Below are 21,002 nucleotides of genomic sequence, written 5' to 3' on the forward strand. Positions count from 1 at the left end.
AACAATCTCAGGAGAGGTCATGGATATCTGATCAGTGGGGTCCCGGCACCCCTCCTGATCAGCTTTTCTGGGGCCATGTGATGTCACATCTATCGGTCACATGACAAAAGTGCAGCTCAGTCCCATTAAAGTGAATGGGCTGAGCTGCGATACCAAGCACAGCCACTATACAATGGATGGCGCTGTGCTTGGTCTGAGCGCCTCAGCCTTTCAGGCTACTTTCTCACTAGCGGTAGCCTTCTCCGGCAGGCTGTTCCAGCGGTGATCCGTGCTACCGCTAGTGCACCGTGCCGCCGGAAGTCCCATCCGGCCCCATTCACTATAATGGAGGTCCGGCTGTAGCATGGCAACACACGCTGAGAGGCGGCCGGAATAAAACTGCAACATGCTACAGCTTTATTCTGGCCGCCTCTCGGCATGTTTGCCGCGCTGCGGCCGGACCTCCATCATAGTGAATGGGGCCAGAGCAGGACTTCTGGCGGCACGGTGCACTAGCGGTAGCACGGATCTGACAGGCTGTTCATCCGCCGGAGATGGCTACCGCTAGTGAGACGGTGGCGCTCGGAGTCTGACCTCCACCCATCTGATACTAATGGGGTTTTCCAGTACTAGAATATCGATGACTTATCCTCAGGATAGGTCGTCAATATCTGATCAGTGGGGTCCGATTCCCGCCACCCAAGCGGATCGGCTGTCACAGCATCTTCCTACGCCTGTGATGTCACGTTCATTGGTCACATTGCCTCATTGAAGTGAATGGGCCTGGGCTGCAGTACCAAGCACGGCCACTATACAATGTACGGCGCTGTGGGGAGGCTGCTTCAAACAGCCGATCTCTGGCAGTGTCGGGCGTCGGACCCCACAGATCAGATACAGATGACGTGTCCTAATATCTACTATAACTCTCACTATCATTAGCATGGACTGTACTAATGACCCTGGATGTGGGGGCCTCGCCCTCCGCCTCTGTTTGGGGGTGACTCACAGTTTCCACGGTTAGACGACATTTCTGGGGAACCGTAGATGAAGATAAGTCTCTTTGTTGCTTACACCGCTATATCTACATCTCCAGCTAAAGCCGCAGGTTACAGAGACGCAGGAGGGGAGGGGGCACAGGGCCGGGACGTGGGCAGCCATATAACCCCCCCCCCCCCCCAAACATCATTCAGAACCAGGAAATGGCTTACCAAGCTGCCGGAAATACTTCCTATCATTAGAACATCCTATACACAGCGGAATAGCTTTAAGGGGGTGCCCATGGCCGTGTCACCATTTTACATTGGGGCGGTCCCATGACAACAACTTTTCCCCTGGTTGCCGGGGGTCTGACTGCCAGGGCCTCCTGCTCCATTCAAATAGAGGCCCATGTTGTAGTGATCAGCAGGGACCCCCGCCGATCAGACACATCCCTGTGGATAGGGGATACCTCAAGACGGCTATACCTGTAGGACAGGCGTTCATTCATCGATTTTAGGCGGAAACAGACGAACATCGAATGTAGGATTCCTGACTTTCCTCTCAAATGTCAGGGAAAGGAGTCTCGGGCCTATTGGATTTCAGCAGGCCCAATTGTATTTTTGTCAAGGGAGACAGTCAGCGGATATAAGGGCATAGCAACAACCAAAAATGGCTGCCATTCCAGCACCCAGCTTTCCATATCCCCATAATAATATGTAAAGCTGTATTGTTTTGCAGAGTTACATCACATAGTTGCTCTCTATTCCTGCCGTGTCTGTGTGTCAGTCTACACTGCTGGTCTGAATTCTAGTCATGAACCAGGAAGCTCAAGATGAGACCATAGTGGCCCACTATTGTATGCTATACTTCTGCTATAATGTGCAAAAGGACTCGTGCACACGACCGTATGTATTTTGCGGTCCGCAAAACAGAGATCCGCAAAAAGAACGGATGACATAGGTGTGACGTCTGTATTGCGGATCCATTGTAACAATGCCTGACAGGAATAGGACATGTTCTATTTTTTTTTTGCGGAACGGACATGCGGACATACGGACATATGGAAATGGAATGCACACAGAGTCATTTCCGTCTTTTTCGCGGACCCGCTGAAGTGAATGGTTCAGCATACGGACCTGTAAAAAAAAAAAAAACGGAACGGAAAGAAAAGAAAATACGGTCGTGTGCACGAGCCCTTAACGTAATCCTTCTGCAACCAAGATGGCTGCCATGAATGTTTAGATCCAAGATGTGTAGAGCAGCTGAGGGTTTGTTACAATGAGATCCGGTCTATCTTTGTGCGCTATATACCGTCTAGATTCCCAACTGATACATTTTACCTGCGCTGATACAGTGTGATGTCAGGACAGGAGAGAGATGGTCTGGATGCAATTGTAACAAACCCTCAGCTGTGAGAATCACAAGAATTGCACAGGACGTAAACAAGAGTGTTTCCATGTATTGCTAGCAAGAGGTGCGTGTGTGTGTGAGTGTGTGTGGTGTGTGTGGGGGGGGGGGGGGGGCGGAGTTTAAACTTCCAATTTTTGGACAAAAATGTGCAACTTTTTGAAATTTTACGCTGCTCTCGTGAAAAGTGGGCGGGGAGGTGGGCGTGGTCTGTATGTTAATGGGGATCACGTCAGATCTAGGCATTCGATTTATTATCTTAAAAAACAAAAAAAGTTGCAAAAACTCACTCCAGTAGAGGGCAGCATAAAAAGATACAAAAAAAAACCTAGAGTACCATTTCTAGGTAAAATGCCCATTAATATGTCTTTCTGCTTATTGGAAACACATCAGCATCTCCACAGTCTGCACCAAGCCTGTAATGGAAACAACTAGGTTGGAGTCAGTGATGTGAGTGGCCACTAGGGGCGCTGTTCTACTAGAAATTGTTGTGGAGGCAACTCCTAGACCAGTTATTCCCAAGCCTCTTACACTGGGAACCATGAATATGTTTTTCCTCCTACAAAGGCTGCATATTTATAGGTCGGTGCAATGCCCTGGACTGCTAATACTGGGAGAGATCTGCTATTAGAGCCTCTCTAGAAAGGAACAGAAGGGCCCATGTCCATCAAGTGGATATATGAAAATTTTAGTCTACACAGCGGACTGTATCACACATGATAGGATTAGATACAAATGCTACATCTGATAAACTTAGATGCGACGGAACAGTACTAGAGTGTCCCTGCTGCTTGTAGTAATTTATTACTTTACAATTAGCACACTTTGGGTTGTGGTGTGTCAGAGAGGAAATATACTGCTCACAGATTCAGAATATATAACTAAAAAAGCAGTATTTAGGACACACTGGATGTGACACAATCAGGATGTAGAAATGTGTTCTTGTCTTGTGTTTATGTTATGTATTTGAAGTGGTGTGGTATATAATACTGCTTCCTATGTACAAGAATACAACTACTATAATACTGCCCCTATGTACAAGAATATAACTACTGTAATACTACCTCCTATGTACAAGAATATTACTACTATAATACTGCCCCTATGTACAAGAATATAACTACTGTAATACTACCTCCTATGTACAAGAATATTACTACTATAATACTGCCCCTATGTACAAGAATATAACTACTATAATACTGCTTCCTATGTACAAGAATACAACTACTATAATACTGCCCCTATGTACAAGAATATAACTACTATAATACTGCTCCTATGTACAAGAATATAACTACTATAATACTGCCTCCTATGTACAAGAATATAACTACTATAATACTGCCTCCTATGTACAAGAATATAACTACTATAATACTGCCTCCTATGTACAAGAATATAACTACTTTAATACTACCTCCTATGTACAAGAATATAACTACTATAATACTGCTCCTATGTACAAGAATATAACTACTATAATACTGCCTCCTATGTACAAGAATATAACTACTATAATGCTGCTCCTATGTACAAAAATATAATAACTATAATACTGCCTCCTATGTACAATACTATAACTACTATAATACTGCTCCTATGTACAAGAATATAACTACTATAATACTGCTCCTGTGTACAAGAATATAACTATATAATACTGCTCCTGTGTACAAGAATATAACTGTATAATACTGCTCCTATGTACAATAATATAACTACTATAATACTGCTCCTATGTACAAGAATATAACTACTATGATACTGCCTCCTATGTACAAGAATATAACTACTATAATACTGCCTCCTATGTACAATAATATAACTACTATAATACTGCTCCTATGTACAAGAATATAACTACTATAATACTGCCTCCTATGTACAAGAATATAACTACTATAATGCTGCTCCTATGTACAAAAATATAATAACTATAATACTGCTCCTATGTACAATACTATAACTACTATAATACTGCTCCTATGTACAAGAATATACTTACTATAATACTGCCTCCTATGTACAAGAATATAACCACTATAATACTGCTCCTATGTACAAGAATATAACTACAATAATACTGCCTCCTATGTACAAGAATATAACTACTATAATACCGCTCCTATGTACAAGAATATAACTACTATAATACTGCTCCTATGTACAAGAATATAATTACTATAATACTGCCTCCTATGTACAAGAATATATCTACTATAATACTGCTCCTATGTACAAGAATATAACTACTATAATACTGCCTCCTATGTACAAGAATATAACTACTATAATACTGCTCCTATGTACCAGAATATAACTACTATAATACTGCTCCTATGTGCAAGAATATAACTACTATAATACTGCTCCTATGTACAAGAATATAACTACTATAATACTGCTCCTATGTACAAGAATATAACTACTATAATACCGCTCCTATGTACAAGAATATAACTACTATAATACTGCCTCCTATGTACAAGGAAATAACTACTATAATACTGCTCCTATGTACAAGAATATAACTACTATAATACTGCCTCCTATGTACAGGAATATAACTACTATAATACTGCTCCTTTGTACAAGAATATAACTACTATAATACTGCTCCTATGTACAAGAATATAACTACTATAATACTGCCTCCTATGTACAAGAATATAACTACTATAATACTGCTCCTGTGTACAAGAATATAACTATATAATACTGCTCCTATGTACAAGAATATAACTACTATAATACTGCTCCTATGTACAAGAATATAACTACTGTGATACTGCCTCCTATGTACAAGAATATAACTATATAATACTGCTCCTATGTACAAGAATATAACTACTATAATACTGCCCCTATGTACAAGAATATAACTACTATAATACTGCCTCCTATGTACAATAATATAACTACTATAATACTGCTCCTATGTACAAGAATATAACTAGTATAATACTGCCTCCTATGTGCAGGAATATAACTACTATAATACTGCCTGCTATGTACAAGAATATAACTATATAATACTGCTATAATAGTTGTACTGTTGTTATATTCGGGACATCTGTGTGCAGTTGTGTAACCGTGCGGCTGCAGTTGAGCTGTAATGTGTGGAGGTTGCGTGTTGCTTGTGGTTTTGCAGCTGTGGTAAACGGCTGATGCTCTTGTGCCATCTTTGTGCAATGAGCTGTAAGTTCTTTTTGTGATAAACCATGAAGTGAATGCTCGGCCTCAGCTGATACAATGTTATTATAGATCACTTCCTGCAGAAGAAAACTCACCGAAGTCTGAGCACAAAGTCTCACTGTGAACATACCCCAGTACTGCTGTACAGAGCCTACTTCATCCACTGCCCACATAATATGGCTCTGCAGTTTCTACATACTGTATTACTGCCATACTGTGCCTATAGAATAGTACCGTACCATCTTTACTAAGATTGCTGGCCATACTTATAAAGAGAGACATAGCATTTGATAATTTTGGTGCATCACAGGAGCTTTGAGCACCAGACGCTGAAATCTGGCCTAGATTTCTGGCTTAATGAATGCCTTTGGTTTGCTCTGTGACACTGTAGCCACACTTGCAGTTGCCCGCGGCAACGTGTTGCTGTGAGAGCATGCGGTGGCAGTGGCAGTGCCAGCCTTCTGGGTGATTGCCATGACATAGTTGCCACGCATGCTGTTGCCGGTGGTTACGTGTTTAGTATGCTTGTGTGTGCACTTCCCCTTTAAGTTGTAGCCTCCCTCTGTCTGGAGCTGTAAGGGTTAACTCCCTGACTGGGTGTGGTCACTTGGCTTTTATCTTCTGTGGTTTCCTGGCTGGAGTGAGTTGTACTTCAGCTGTGGTTGGTGCTGGAGCTCTGCTCCAGTCCAGGGTGTTCCATCTGTCCAGTCAGGGCCACCCTTGTGGTAATACTGTCACGGTGGGGAGTGGGGGAAACCGTGCTGTGTCAAAGGGTAAAAGGGAATCAGCCTGGCCAAAAGGAGTAATAAGGGAGCGGGTCACCTCCTACAGCGTCCCTAATCCTCTCCCTGACTCCTCACCGTATGAGCGGACCCCGATGGTAGGACGACTCATACTCAGGATTCCTAGAGACCCTAAGTCGCCCTGGTAATCCCTCACACCACCCCACAGTCAGTCAGACGCCAACTACTACCATGGGCAAGACCAAAGAGCTGTCAAAAGACACCAGAGACAAAATTGTGGACCTCCACAAGGCTAGAAAGGGCTGCGGGGCAATTGCCAAGCAGCTTGGTGAAAATAGATCAACTGTTGGAGCAATTGTTAGAAAATGGAAGAAGCTAAAGACGACTTTAAGTCTCCCTCGGACTGGGGCTCCATGCAAGATCTCACCTCGTGGGGTATCACTGAGGATACGAAAGGTGAGGAATCAGCCCAGAACTACAAGGGAGGAGCTGGTCAATGACATGAAGAGAGCTGGGACCACAGCTTCAGAGGTCACTGTCGGTAGAACACTACACCGCCATGGTTTTAAATCATGCATTGCACGGAAGGATCCCCGGCTCAAGTCATCACATGTCCAGGCCCGTCTGAAGTTTGCCAATGACCATCTGGATGATCCAGAGGAGGCATGGGAGAAAGTTATGTGATCAGATGAGACCAAAGTAGAACTTTTTGGTCTAAGCTTCACTCATCGTGTTTGGAGGAAAAAGAAGGATGAGTGTCATCCCAAGAACACCATCACCAATGTGAAGCATGGGGGGGGGGGGGGTAACATCATGCTTTAGGGGGGCTTTTCTGTGAAGGGGACAGGACGACTGCATGGTATTAATGAGAGGATGAATCGGGCCATTTATTGTGAGATTTTGAGCGACAACCTCCTTCCCTCATTCACAGCATTGAAGATGGGTGGTGGCTGGGTCTTCCAACATGACAATGACCCAAAGCACACAGCCAGGATAACCAAGGAGCGGCTCTGTAAGAAGCATATCAAGGTTCTGGAGTGGCCTAGCCAGTCTCCAGACCTAAATCCAATAGAACATCTTTGGAGGGAGATGAAACTCCGTGTTGCTCGGCGACAGCCCCGAAACCTGACAGATGTAGAGGAGATCTGTGCGGAGGAGTCGGCCAAAATCCCTGCTGCAGTGTGTGCAAACCTGGTCAAGAACTGCTGGAAAGTCCGACCTCTGTGACTGCGAACAAAGGCGTCTGTACCAAATATTACACTGATTTTCTCAGGTGTTCAAATACTTCTGTTCAGCCGTGCAAGACAATACATTCTTTAAAAATCATACAATGTGATTTCCTGATTTTTATCTTTATTCTGTCTCTCAGAGTGGGAACGCACCTACAATGTGAATGTCAGACCCTCCATGATTTCTAAGTGGGAGAACTTGCAAAATCGCAGGGTGTTCAAATACTTCTGTTCCTCAGTGTATCTGATATTGGCAGCATAGCCTAGTGATATGCCATCCGTGTCTGAGAAGAGACAATCCCTTTAAAACTGCTGTTGCTATAATGTCTATGTGCCGACATCATGCTGCAGCAAAGCGTATATATAGTGCCATAAAATGTACAGATAATACTTCCATATAGTGCCTAAGTAGAACTGCCATACAGAGTCTACATAATACTGCCATGAAGTAGCTATATCATTTTGGCCGACCTTGCTTCATTAAGAGTTTACCTAACACAGACAAATCCTCTACATAATACTGTGAAACATATAATACTGCCCTATCGTCTACATATTACCCAGTACCACCTACAGAATGCTGCCATGCAGTCTTTAAATAATGCTGCTATAGACTGTGTTTACATCACGTTGACGTACGATGCCCACCTGATCTCGCCCTGTGGTCTGTATAAATGTGCCCTACACTGCCCGCATAGGTTTGTCACTGCAGCGTGTACATAATACCGCCATATAGTGCCCACATACAAGTGCTATACAGTGAACATGTATTGCTGTGTAGTATCCAAGCCATACAACAGCACAGCGGGTTTTGCCCACTGAGGACAGATGGGTGGTGGAAGGTCCCAAATGGTGAAGGCCCGCCTAGGACATCCCCCTCCTCCATGGGCAGTCCCAGAAAAAAAGAAGATAGAGAAAAGTTGACAACTTAAATTCTTTTACAACCTGCTGCATGGTGCCCCCAAGGCCCTGAGACCACCACCCTGCCCCCCTGCGGCCATTGTGTGTGTGGATGATGGGTATCCCATGATTGTTAGATCTCAGCTCCTGAAGACCCATCATCCACAATCTACAAAATGCCATCAGTGACTTCCTCCCCGCTGTCATAACACCAAGGACTGAGAGCCACTTCCTGCGTGGCCCTTGCCCCCACGTCCTGCACTCAGCCGTGTCCCCCCTCCGTCATTTACTATGGGTATTGTCTTCTGATATCCTATGTGCATCTGCTCCTCCATTCCGATAATATAAGCCATAGCTGGTAAAATCTGGAGCCCCCCCCCCTTCCTCGGGACCACGTGGGCCCAATGCCCCCATCATTCAGTGGATGACTACCCCCAGTGGGGGTCTCGAAGACTGTGGCTTTGCGTCTATGCGGTTTGTTCATTTAACTACAAACGACCCGTCCAATATCTCTAGGGGTCAGTCCCTACCTTTTATTTTTTATTTTTGGTACGATCCAAATGTAACAAAAAGTATCAAAATATTTGCAACATTCTTTCTGCTGCTCCTGAAGCCACATTGTATCCTCTCTGCAGAAATCTCCTCTTCCCGGGGGTCATTTTCCCCTTCACTGGTCAGCTCACCCTCTGGACATCACGCACCAACACGGTGGAGGTTGTAGTCCAGGGTGAGAGGTGATAGGGCTCACTATTAGTGGAGAGGTATAAGGTGTCTCAGTAAGTGATGGAAGAGGTAGGGGGTGGGGGGCGTCTCAGTGACCAATTTTCCAACTTCTATCCCTTAATGTTATTTCAGCCAAAAGTTTCCAAATCAGTGAGGTCTTATCTGAGGGTCCCAGGTCGTCCCTGCAGACCCCTCTGGGGGCTTAGAAGTTCAAACAACAGAGCTTAAAATAGCCACAGACAGAAGGGACAAGGTGGGGGGGGGGGGGGGGAGGAAACAGGTTCGATGCCTTCACTTTGCTGTTATTTTATAAGGTAACGCTGATTGATGTGACGGCCGCTAACCTGAAGCCCCCCCTTGTCCCCTGCACCCGGGGGTAACTGGATCTCCCAACTTGTTAAACAGCTTGTAAAGTTTCAGCTACCAGAGATGCAGGAAGCGATTAACCCTTAGAGTTCGACGACATCTGCGGGGCGCTGGGGCGTGTCCTCGGACCCGGCATGGGGTGACCTCAATGATTTCTAGAAACCTCCGCCCTCCGAACTATAGAACATAAAATCCATCTTTCAATAGATCATCGACAGAGCGTGTCTCCTTATATTGGCCACAATTGGGCAATCCGACCGTATTTAGCCTTTTTATTAAAAAACTATTTGAATATTTTTTGCTTGTTTCCGGGATTTTTATATAATTGATTGTGTGTTGAAAACAGGCGAACGGCTGATGTTGCATAAGTATTGGATCCACCTATTTGACTTGGACCTGTTTCGCACGTCAGTGAATCGCGGACCTATCGGAGATCCATTGACTTTCACGTGTGGATTCACACATCAGTGGTTTTCCACAGAAGTATGCCCTGGATCCTTCAAGCACATTATAGTCTATGGGTCCATGAAAATAACGGACACAACATGGAGGCCATCCGTGTTTGATCCGTGTTTTTTGGAACTATTGGTAGGAGATGATCTGGAAATGCATTGTCAGCCTAGCAGTGTCATTTGGACATCTTCACGGATGAACCACAGACCGTCTTGTCACAGATCTCGTCACAGGCCTCGTGGAAAATCTGTACGTGTTCCATCCGTGAAGATATATGTGATGGATCCGTGTTTGCACCCGTGTGTCATCTGTATTCCACGGAAACTGCTTGGCTGAAAACTAATATCCAGAGCATCTTCTACCACTGCTCCGTGAAAACCGCAGACCAAACACGTATGCCATCCGTGTTGTGTCAGTGTTTTTTCACGGACCCATAGACCTCAATAGGCCTGTTAAGTCTGCATCACAGACCAAAGTAGGGCACGTCTCCGTGATTTTTCTACTTTCCACCGATGTGTGAACACATTAAAATCAATGGGCAGTTGTGGTGTCTGTGGAAAAGGCGGATAGTATACGTCCGTGAAAAACAGAAATGTGAATGAGGCCTAAGAAAAGTTTCCATAATAAAATATCATTGACTGTGTGTTGATAACAGGTGAAGGACTAATGTTGCATAAGTATTGGATTCTCTGGGCCAGGATCCACCATCTGCCTTTGGCCTCATGCACATGACTGTTCCGTTTTTTTGCTGTCTGCAAATTGCGGATCCACAAAACATTGTAGAAATGCCAATTCTTGTCCGCAAAACAGACAAGAATAGGACATGCTATATTTTTTTCGCGGGGCCACGGAACGGAGCATCTTTTGCGGCCCCATTGAAGTGAATGGGTCCGCACCCGAGCTGCAAAAACTGCGGCTCGGATGCGGACCAGGACAACGTCGTGTGCATGAGGCCTTTGTGAATACCATTGCCTCGGGATACGTTATATACCGCTACAATTGTCTTTAGATGTGTGTCAGTGCTGTTTTCTTGAAGGATGTGAAGATTATCGCAATGACTGCCCGCTTTTTTTTTTTAAAGAAAAGCAACCCTGTAGCGAAATATCATGGCTAGTACATTAACAACAGGAGAATGACTAATGTTGCAAAAAGACTGGATCCGTAAAACATGGATCCGCATTCGCAAGAAAAAGGATGACGTCTGGTGCATTCTGTATTTTGCGGAACGGAACAGCTGGCCCCTGATAGAACAGTCCTATCCCTGTCCGTAATGCGGACAATAATAGGACATGTTCTATCTTTTATTGTGGAACGGACATGTGGACATATGGAAAACGGAATGCACACAGAGTAACTTCTGTTTTTTTTGTGGACCCACTGAAAGTAATGGTTCTGCAAACAGTCCGCAAAAAAAACTAACGGAACAGATAAGGAAAGAAAATACGTTTGTGTGCCTGAACCCTAATGCGGTAGTGAGCGATAGGCAGAGACTCGTGACATCTTTGCGCAATGCCCTCGCCCTCTAGGAACGCATGGAGTTACACTTGCTTATGGTGGCCATGGGCGCCATTCTGGTTTCGTGGTCTTCACAAACGTGCATTTATTTCTATTGCTGCCCCCACTACAATCAGATACCTGGGGACAACACCTGTCATGTGACCAGGATCGCCATGTAGCCGAAACCATACTGGTGCTGATGCGATTAGGATTCCACATGAGAAAAACCAAATCCACAGCAATATTAACTTGCATGTATCAGGGGAACAATTGATATTGCATAAATATTGGATCCCCATTTTTGATATCTATTATATAACAATTTCCCATGAAAAGTTATTCTTGAGGAAAATATCATTGAACAGGTTCTCAGCTGATTGACTAAAGTAGTAGAACTATGGGCTCCCTGACTAGAGGAAACATCTTCAGGTTAGGGACCTGTGGTCGGAGCAGCTCAGTTGGAGTGTGTTTTCGATAACTTCACCCCGTGCACTCTACTGGCTGGTGAATCCGGAGAATTCTCTTCTCCTGTCTCTGTAGCCCAGGCCCAAAGGAAATGTAGGGTCTGAAAAACATGGAGTTCCAGATTCCACTATCTGGGTGTGATTCACATCATCAGGGGGTGGGTTCAATGTAGCCCCTCTACAGAAGCACAGGATGGTTTATTAGGCTACTTTCACACTTGAGGCAGAGGATTCTGGCAGGCAGTTCCGTCGCCGGACGTAAACGGATGGCATTTGTCAGATGGATCCGGATACGGATCCGTCTGACAAATGCATTGAAATACCGGATCCGTCTCTCCGGTGTCATCCGGAAAAATGGATCCGGTATTCATTTTTTTTTTTTTTTTTAAGGTCTGCGCATGCGCAGACTGGAAAGTCGGGTCCGTTTTGCCGGAACACAATGCAGGATCCGGCACTAATACACTTCAATGTAAGAGAATGCCGGATCCGGCATATGTTCAGTATTTGTGGCTGGAGATAAAACTGCAGCATGCTGCGGTATTTTCTCCGTCCACAAAACGTAAAAGGGACTGATCTGATGCATCCTGAACGGAATGCTCTCTATTCAGAATGCATTAGGATAAAACATCAGGTTTTTTTTCTGGTATTGAGCCCCTAGGACGGAACTCAATACCGGAAAACAAAAACACTAGTATGAAAGTACCTTAGACGGGTGCAGCAGATTTATTTCATTTCTGCAACTAAACAGCCATTTCATAGGGTTATAACGCAGCAAGCGTCTGCAAGTACAAACCGGATTCCAAAAAAGTTGGGACACTAAACAAATTGTGAATAAAAACTGAATGCAATGATGTGGAGATGGCAAATGTCAATATTTTATTTGTAATAGAACGTAGATGACAGATCAAACGTTTAATCCGAGTAAATGTATCATTTTAAAGGAAAAATACGTTGATTCAAATTTTCACGGTGTCAACAAATCCCCCAAAAAGTTGGGACAAGTAGCAATAAGAGGCTGGAAAAAGTAAATTTGAGCATAACGAAGAGCTGGAAGACCAATTAACACTAATTAGGTCAATTGCAACATGATTGGGTATAAAAAGAGCTCCTCAGAGCGGCAGTGTCTCTCAGAAGCCAAGATGGGTAGAGGATCACCAATTCCCACAATGTTGCGCAGAAAGATAGTGGAGCAATATCAGAAAGGTGTTACCCAGCGAAACATTGCAAAGACTTTGCATCTATCATCATCAACTGTGCATAACATCATCCGAAGATTCAGAGAATCTGGAACAATCTCTGTGCGTAAGGGTCAAGGCCGTAAAACCATACTGGATGCCCGTGATCTCCTGGCCCTTAAACGACACCGCACCACAAACAGGAATGCTACTGTAAAGGAAATCACAGAATGGGCTCAGGAATACTTCCAGAAACCATTGTCAGTGACCACAATCCACCGTGCCATCCGCCGTTGCCAGCTGAAACTCTACAGTGCAAAGAAGAAGCCATTTCTAAGCAAGATCCACAAGCTCAGGCGTTTTCACTGGGCCAGGGATCATCTAAAATGGAGTGTGGCAAAATGGAAGACTGTCCTGTGGTCAGACGAGTCACGATTCGAAGTTCTTTTTGGAAATCTGGGACGCCATGTCATCCGGACTAAAGAGGACAAGGACAACCCAAGTTGTTATCAACGCTCAGTTCAGAAGCCTGCATCTCTGATGGTATGGGGTGGCATGAGTGCGTGTGGCATGGGCAGCTTGCATGTCTGGAAAGGCACCATCAATGCAGAAAAATATATTCAGGTTCTAGAACAACATCTGCTCCCATCCAGACGTCATCTCTTTCAGGGAAGACCCTGCATTTTTCAACAAGATAATGCCAGACCACATTCTGCATCAATCACAACATCATGGCTGCGTAGGAGAAGGATCCGGGTACTGAAATGGCCAGTCTGCAGTCCAGATCTTTCACCTATAGAGAACATTTGGCGCATCATAAAGAGGAAGGTGCAACAAAGAAGGCCCAAGACGATGGAACAGTTAGAGGCCTGTATTAGACAAGAATGGGAGAGCATTCCTATTTCTAAACTTGAGAAACTGGTCTCCTCGGTCCCCAGACGTCTGTTGAGTGTTGTAAGAAGAAGGGGAGATGCCACACAGTGGTGAAAATGGCCTTGTCCCAACTTTCTGGGGATTTGTTGACACCATGAAATTCTGATTCAACATATTTTTCCCTTAAAATGGTACATTTTCTCAGTTTAAACTTTTGTTCCGTGATTTATGTTCTATTCTGAATAAAATATTAGAAGTTGGCGCCTCCACATCATTGCATTCAGTTTTTATTCACGATTTGTATAGTGTCCCAACTTTTTTGGAATCCGGTTTGTATATGTTTATGTCATATATATATACACACAGCGCCTTGCTAAAGTATTCACCCCCCTTGACTGTTTTTTTGTATTTTGGTGCCTCACAACCTGGAATTAACATGGATTGTTTGAGGATTTGCATCATTTCATTTACAGAACATGCCGACAACTTTGAAGATGTTGTTTTTTTATTATGAAGCAAACAACAATTAGGACAAAATAACAGAAAAAGTCAATGTGCATAACTATTCACCCCCCTAAAGTCAATACTTTGTAGAGCCACCTTTTGCGGCAATCACAGCTCCAAGTCTCTTTGGATAAGTCTCTATGAGCAGTTGCCACATCTGACCACTGGGATTGTTGCCCATTTCTCCTTGCAGAACTGCTCCAGCTCTTTCACGTTGGATGTTTGCGCTTGTGAGCAGCAATCTTTAAGTCTGACCACAGATTTTCTATTGGATTGAGATCTGGGCTGTGACTCGGCCATTCCAACACATTTACATGTTTCCCCTTAAACCACTCAAGTGTTGCTTCAGCAGTGGCGGATCCAGGGGGGGGGGGCAACGGGGCAATTGCCCCCCCCCCGAGCTGGCGGCGGGCGGCAGCGGGGCACAGGGAGATGAGCGCTTCCATTGTGGAAGCGCTCATCTCCAGTCATCTGTATCGCTGTCCTCAGGACAGCGATACAGATGCCTGTGCTGCGGCAGGGGAGGGAGAGGCGTGTCCCTTTCCCTTCCTCTGATAGGCTGCCGGCCAAGTGCCTGCAGCCTATCAGAGGCTGGCGCAGGCGGCGCGATGACGTCATCGCGCTGCCTGAGCCATACAGCGTGAGACACAGGCCAGAAGAGGCCTGCATCGCATCGCTGACATGGAGGTAAGTATGTGTTTTTTTTTTTAATTATATACAATACTTTTACTGGCGGGGGCTGTTATTACTGGGGGCGCTTATTACTGGCACAGGGGGGCTGTTATCACTGGGGGCTGTTATCACTGGGGGCTCTTATTACTGGGGGCTGTTACTACTGGCCCAGAGGGGCTCTTATTACTGGGGGCTGTTATTATTGGCAAAGGGGGGCTGTTATTACTGGGGGCTGTTATTACTGGCACAGAGGGGCTGTTATCACTGGGGGCTGTTATTACTGGCACAGGGGGGCTCTTATTACTGGGGGCTGTTATTACTGGCACAGGGGGGCTGTTATTACTGGCAAAGGGGGGCTGTTATTACTGAGGGCTGTTATTACTGGGGGCTGTTATTACTGGCACAGAGGGGCTGTTATCACTGGGGGCTGTTATCACTGGGGGCTGTTATTACTGGCACAGGGGGGCTCTTATTACTGGGTGTGGAGCACTATGGGGTCATTTACTAGGGGCACTATATAGGGGTATTTTATACTGGGGCACTATGGGGACATTAGCTCAACTGGGGGCATTACAAGGGGGTATTTTTTGCACTGTCACATTATAAGGAGAAATATTTCTACTGGGTGGGCATTATGGTGGGCTTTATTACTCCCCCATGGTATGACCCCCTAGTAGCAGCACCAGCCTCTCCCTGCTCTGCTATTCCTCTTCCCCTTCTCCAAATCCTTATTATGAAATCTTTCTCATTAGGATAAAACACATCAGCTCCGCCGAGCCCCCGGCCAAAGTGTGGAAGTGGCGTCCGAGATCCCCAAGGGTCAAGTCAAGTAACTGTAAGTTTTCATGTGAAATATGTTTATGTTATACACATATAGCCTACACTGTGCCCCACAATATACAGTATACCTCTACACTGTGCCACACAATATACAGTATACCGCTACACTGTGTAGTCTGTTCTATAAGTACCATTGTTTTGTGGCGGCGGACAGAAAATAATCTGAAAGTGCCCCTCCCGAGACCAGGCTCTGGATCCGCCACTGTGCTTTAGCCGTGTGTTTGGGGTCACTGTCCTGCTGGAAGGTGAACCTCCGTCCTAGCCTCAGATCACGCACAGAGTGGGACAGGTTCTGCTCCAGAATATCCCTGTATTTAGCACCATCCATCTTTCCCTCAACTCTGACCAGTTTCCCAGTCCCCCCAGCATGATGCTGCCACCACCATGTCTCACTGTGGGGATGGTGTTCTTTGGGTGATGTGATGTGTTGGGTTTGCGCCAGACATAGCGTTTTCTTTGATGGCTGAAAAGTTCAGTTTAGTCTCATCAGACCAGAGCACCTTCCTCCATACATTTTGGGAGTCTCCCACATGCCTTTTCCCAAACTCACAACGTGCCTTTTTGTTTTTAGCTGAAAGTAATGGTTTTCTTCTGGCCACCCTGCCATAAAGCCCAACTCTATGGAGCGTACGGCTTATTGTCGTCCTATGTACAGATACTCTAGTCTCTACTGTGGAACTCTGTAGCTCCTCCAGGGTTACCTTAGGTCTCTGCGCTGCCTCTCTGATTACTGCCCTCCTTGCCCGGTCCGTGAGTTTTGGTGGGCGGCCGGCTCTTGGCAGGTTTGGTGTTGCGCCATGTTCTTTCCATTTGGTTATGATAGATTTGATGGTGCTCCTGGGGATCATCAATGATTTGGATATTTTTTAATAACCTAACGCTGACTTGTACTTCTCAACAACATTGTTCCTTACTTGTTTGGAGAGTTCCTCGGTCTTCATGGCAGTGTTAGTGATGCCTCTTGCTTAGGTGTTGCAGCCTCTGGTGTGTATATGTAATAACAGATCATGTGACACTTAGATTGCACACAGGTGACATCATTTCACTAATTATGTGACTTCTGAAGGTAATTGGTTGCACCAGAGCTTTTTATGGGCTTCCTAACAAAGGGGGTGAATACATACGCACATGGCAATTTTCTGTTTTCTATTTCTAAACAATAGTTATATTTATATAGTTTTCTTATTTCACTTCAGCAACTTAGACTATTGTGTTCTGATCCATCACATAAAATAACAAAACAATTACTTTAAGGCTGTAATGTAACAAAAAATACTTTTGCAAAGCACTGTATGTATATATATATACAGTACAGACCAAAAGTTTGGACACACCTTCTCATTCAAAGAGTTTTCTTTATTTTCATGACTATGAAAATTGTAGATTCACACTGAAGGCATCAAAACTATGAATTAACACATGTGGAATTATATACATAACAAAAAAGTGTGAAACAACTGAAAATATGTCATATTCTAGGTTCTTTAAAGTAGCCACCTTTTGCTTTGATTACTGCTTTGCACACTCTTGGCATTCTCTTGATGAGCTTCAAGAGGTAGTCACCTGAAATGGTTTTCACTTCACAGGTGTGCCCTGTCAGGTTTAATAAGTGGGATTTCTTGCCTTATAAATGGGGTTGGGACCATCAGTTGCGATGTGGAGAAGTCAGGTGGATACACAGCTGATAGTCCTACTGAATAGACTGTTAGAATTTGTATTATAGCAAGAAAAAAGCAGCTAAGTAAAGAAAAACGAGTGGCCATCATTACTTTAAGAAATGAAGGTCAGTCAGTCCGAAAAATTGGGAAAACTTTGAAAGTGTCCCCAAGTGCAGTCACAAAAACCATCAAGCGCTACAAAGAAACTGGCTCACATGCGGACCGCCCCAGGAAAGGAAGACCAAGAGTCACCTCTGCTGCGGAGGATAAGTTCATCCGAGTCACCAGCCTCAGAAATCGCAGGTTAACAGCAGCTCAGATTAGAGACCAGGTCAATGCCACACAGAGTTCTAGCAGCAGACACATCTCTAGAACAACTGTTAAGAGGAGACTGTGTGAATCAGGCCTTCATGGTAGAATATCTGCTAGGAAACCACTGCTAAGGACAGGCAACAAGCAGAAGAGACTTGTTTGGGCTAAAGAACACAAGGAATGGACATTAGACCAGTGGAAATCTGTGCTTTGGTCTGATGAGTCCAAATTTGAGATCTTTGGTTCCAACCACCGTGTCTTTGTGCGACGCAGAAAAGGTGAACGGATGGACCCTACATGCCTGGTTCTCACCGTGAAGCATGGAGGAGGAGGTGTGATGGTGTGGGGGTGCTTTGCTGGTGACACTGTTGGGGATTTATTCAAAATTGAAGGCATACTGAACCAGCATGGCTACTACAGCATCGTGCAGCGGCATGCTATTCCATCCGGTTTGCGTTTAGTTGGACCATCATTTATTTTTCAACAGGACAATGACCTCAAACACACCTCCAGGCTGTGTAAGGGCTATTTGACCATGAAGGAGAGTGATGGGGTGCTGCGCCAGATGACCTGGCCTCCACAGTCACCGGACCTGAACCCAATCGAGATGGTTTGGGGTGAGCTGGACCGCAGAGTGAAGGCAAAAGGGCCAACAAGTGCTAAGCATCTCTGGGAACTCCTTCAAGACTGTTGGAAGACCATTTCAGGTGACTACCTCTTGAAGCTCATCAAGAGAATGCCAAGAGTGTGCAAAGCAGTAATCAAAGCAAAAGGTGGCTACTTTGAAGAACCTAGAATATGACATATTTTCTGTTGTTTCACACTTTTTTGTTATGTGTATAATTCCACATGTGTTAATTCATAGTTTTGATGCCTTCAGTGTGAATCTACAATTTTCATAGTCATGAAAATAAAGAAAACTCTTTGAATGAGAAAGTGTGTCCAAACTTTTGGTCTGTACTGTATATATGGACCCTGCACAGTACCACTTCTCCTGTATACTGGGTGTAATCCTCAGTATCTGCTCTTATTCTGTATATATGGACACTGCACAGTACCACTTCTCCTGTCCTGTATACTGGGTGTAATCCTCAGTATCTGCTCTTATCCTGTATATATGGACACTGCACAGTACCACTTCTCCTGTCCTGTATACTGGGTGTAATCCTTAGTATCTGCTCTTATTCTGTATATATGGACACTGCACAGTACCGCTTCTCCTGTCCTGTATACTGGGTGTAATCCTCAGTATCTGCCCTTATTCTGTATATATGGACACTGCACAGTACCACTTCTCCTGTCCTGTATACTGGGTGTAATCCTCAGTATCTGCCCTTATTCTGTATATATGGACACTGCACAGTACCGCTTCTCCTGTATACTGGGTGTAATCCTCAGTATCTGCCCTTATTCTGTATATATGGACACTGCACAGTACCGCTTCTCCTGTCCTGTATACCGGGTGTAATCCTCAGTATCTGCTCTTATTCTGTATATACGGACACTGCACAGTACCACTTCTCCTGTCCTGTGTACTGGGTGTAATCCTCAGTATCTGCTCTTATTCTGTATAGACGGACACTGCACAGTACCACTTCTCCTGTCCTGTATACTGGGTGTAATCCTCAGTATCTGCTCTTATTCTGTATATACGGACACTGCACAGTACCGCTTCTCCTGTCCTGTATACCGGGTGTAATCCTCAGTATCTGCTCTTATTCTGTATATACGGACACTGCACAGTACCACTTCTCCTGTCCTGTATACCGGGTGTAATCCTCAGTATCTGCTCTTATTCTGTATATACGGACACTGCACAGTACCACTTTTCCTGTCCTGTACACTGGGTGTAATCCTCAGTATCTACTACTTACTCCATATACAAGCAGCACACAGTACCAGTCTGCAGCACAGTAAGGAGACTATTCCAGGTAGTTAATTAAACCAATGTTGCAGCAGAAGGACTCCTTTATTTACCTCCATTTACAGTTGCTCTTTAAAGTGAAGAGACAACAGCGGCGTTACCTGGAGCAGATCGCCGTAAACACGATCCATAAAACAGTAAGATAGGTCACAAACCATGATGTGCTTCACTAAAATATCTGCTCTTCACCTAAAATCAGCCCTTATAAATGAAGAAAATAAGATAAAAAAACAAGAAGCAAACATCTAACAAAATAAGAAGCAAAAAATGTTAAATAATGAAAGAAATAAAAGAAAAAAAGTAAAAGAGTAAAAAGATAAAGAAAAGGATTAATCAGATAGAAAGTAAAACCTGAATAGAAGCAGAAAAAGAATAAAAATAAAATACTTCAATGCTAAGTAAATAAAAAAAAAAGAAAGATAATAAAAAAAAATAAAAAAACATAAACTAGAGAACTAATAAACAAAAGCAAAAAAAAATAGAAAATGTAAACTATGTAGCAAAATAAGTAAATACTGGAGGAATCAAAAAAATAGAAAATAGAAAATTCATAAAAAAACATTCCTTTAAAAGCCAATATGACCTTTTTTCCATATCTTATTAGGGTAAATTCCCACCCAGCAGATTTACTGCACACATTTCTTTGAGTGGTGTTTTCTGCAATCCCCTGATAAGTGAATGGGACGGATGCAAAAATTTCCGCAGCGATTCTGCCCTGTGTGACTCTGCCCGGAGCTTGCATTGCTTCCTCAGCCGATATGGACCAATCAGAAGCTGAGTGACTACATCCGATTGTCAAATCTACCTAGATCTATATCAATAGCCGGACGGAGGGGGACACCGGAGGGGCTTGTGTTTAGGAAAATTTCACATTTCAATTTTTTAATTGCTGATCTTAAAGGGCCAGCAGCACATTTAGGACTTTCAGGGGAGGTTGATCTTCGCTCATTATGCACTTAGCCTTCAGCATTAAATTTAAAGGGCCAGTGAACCTGAGATTTAATTGTTAGAAGCTAAAAGGAAGATTGTAAAAATAACCCCCAAAAAACAACTAGGTCGGGTTTATTTGTCAGAAAACACCAGGAAATGCCGTCACCGAGAGGAAAG

This window comes from Bufo gargarizans, chromosome 2 (genome assembly GCF_014858855.1).
Source record: "Bufo gargarizans isolate SCDJY-AF-19 chromosome 2, ASM1485885v1, whole genome shotgun sequence".
NCBI lineage: Eukaryota > Metazoa > Chordata > Amphibia > Anura > Bufonidae > Bufo > Bufo gargarizans.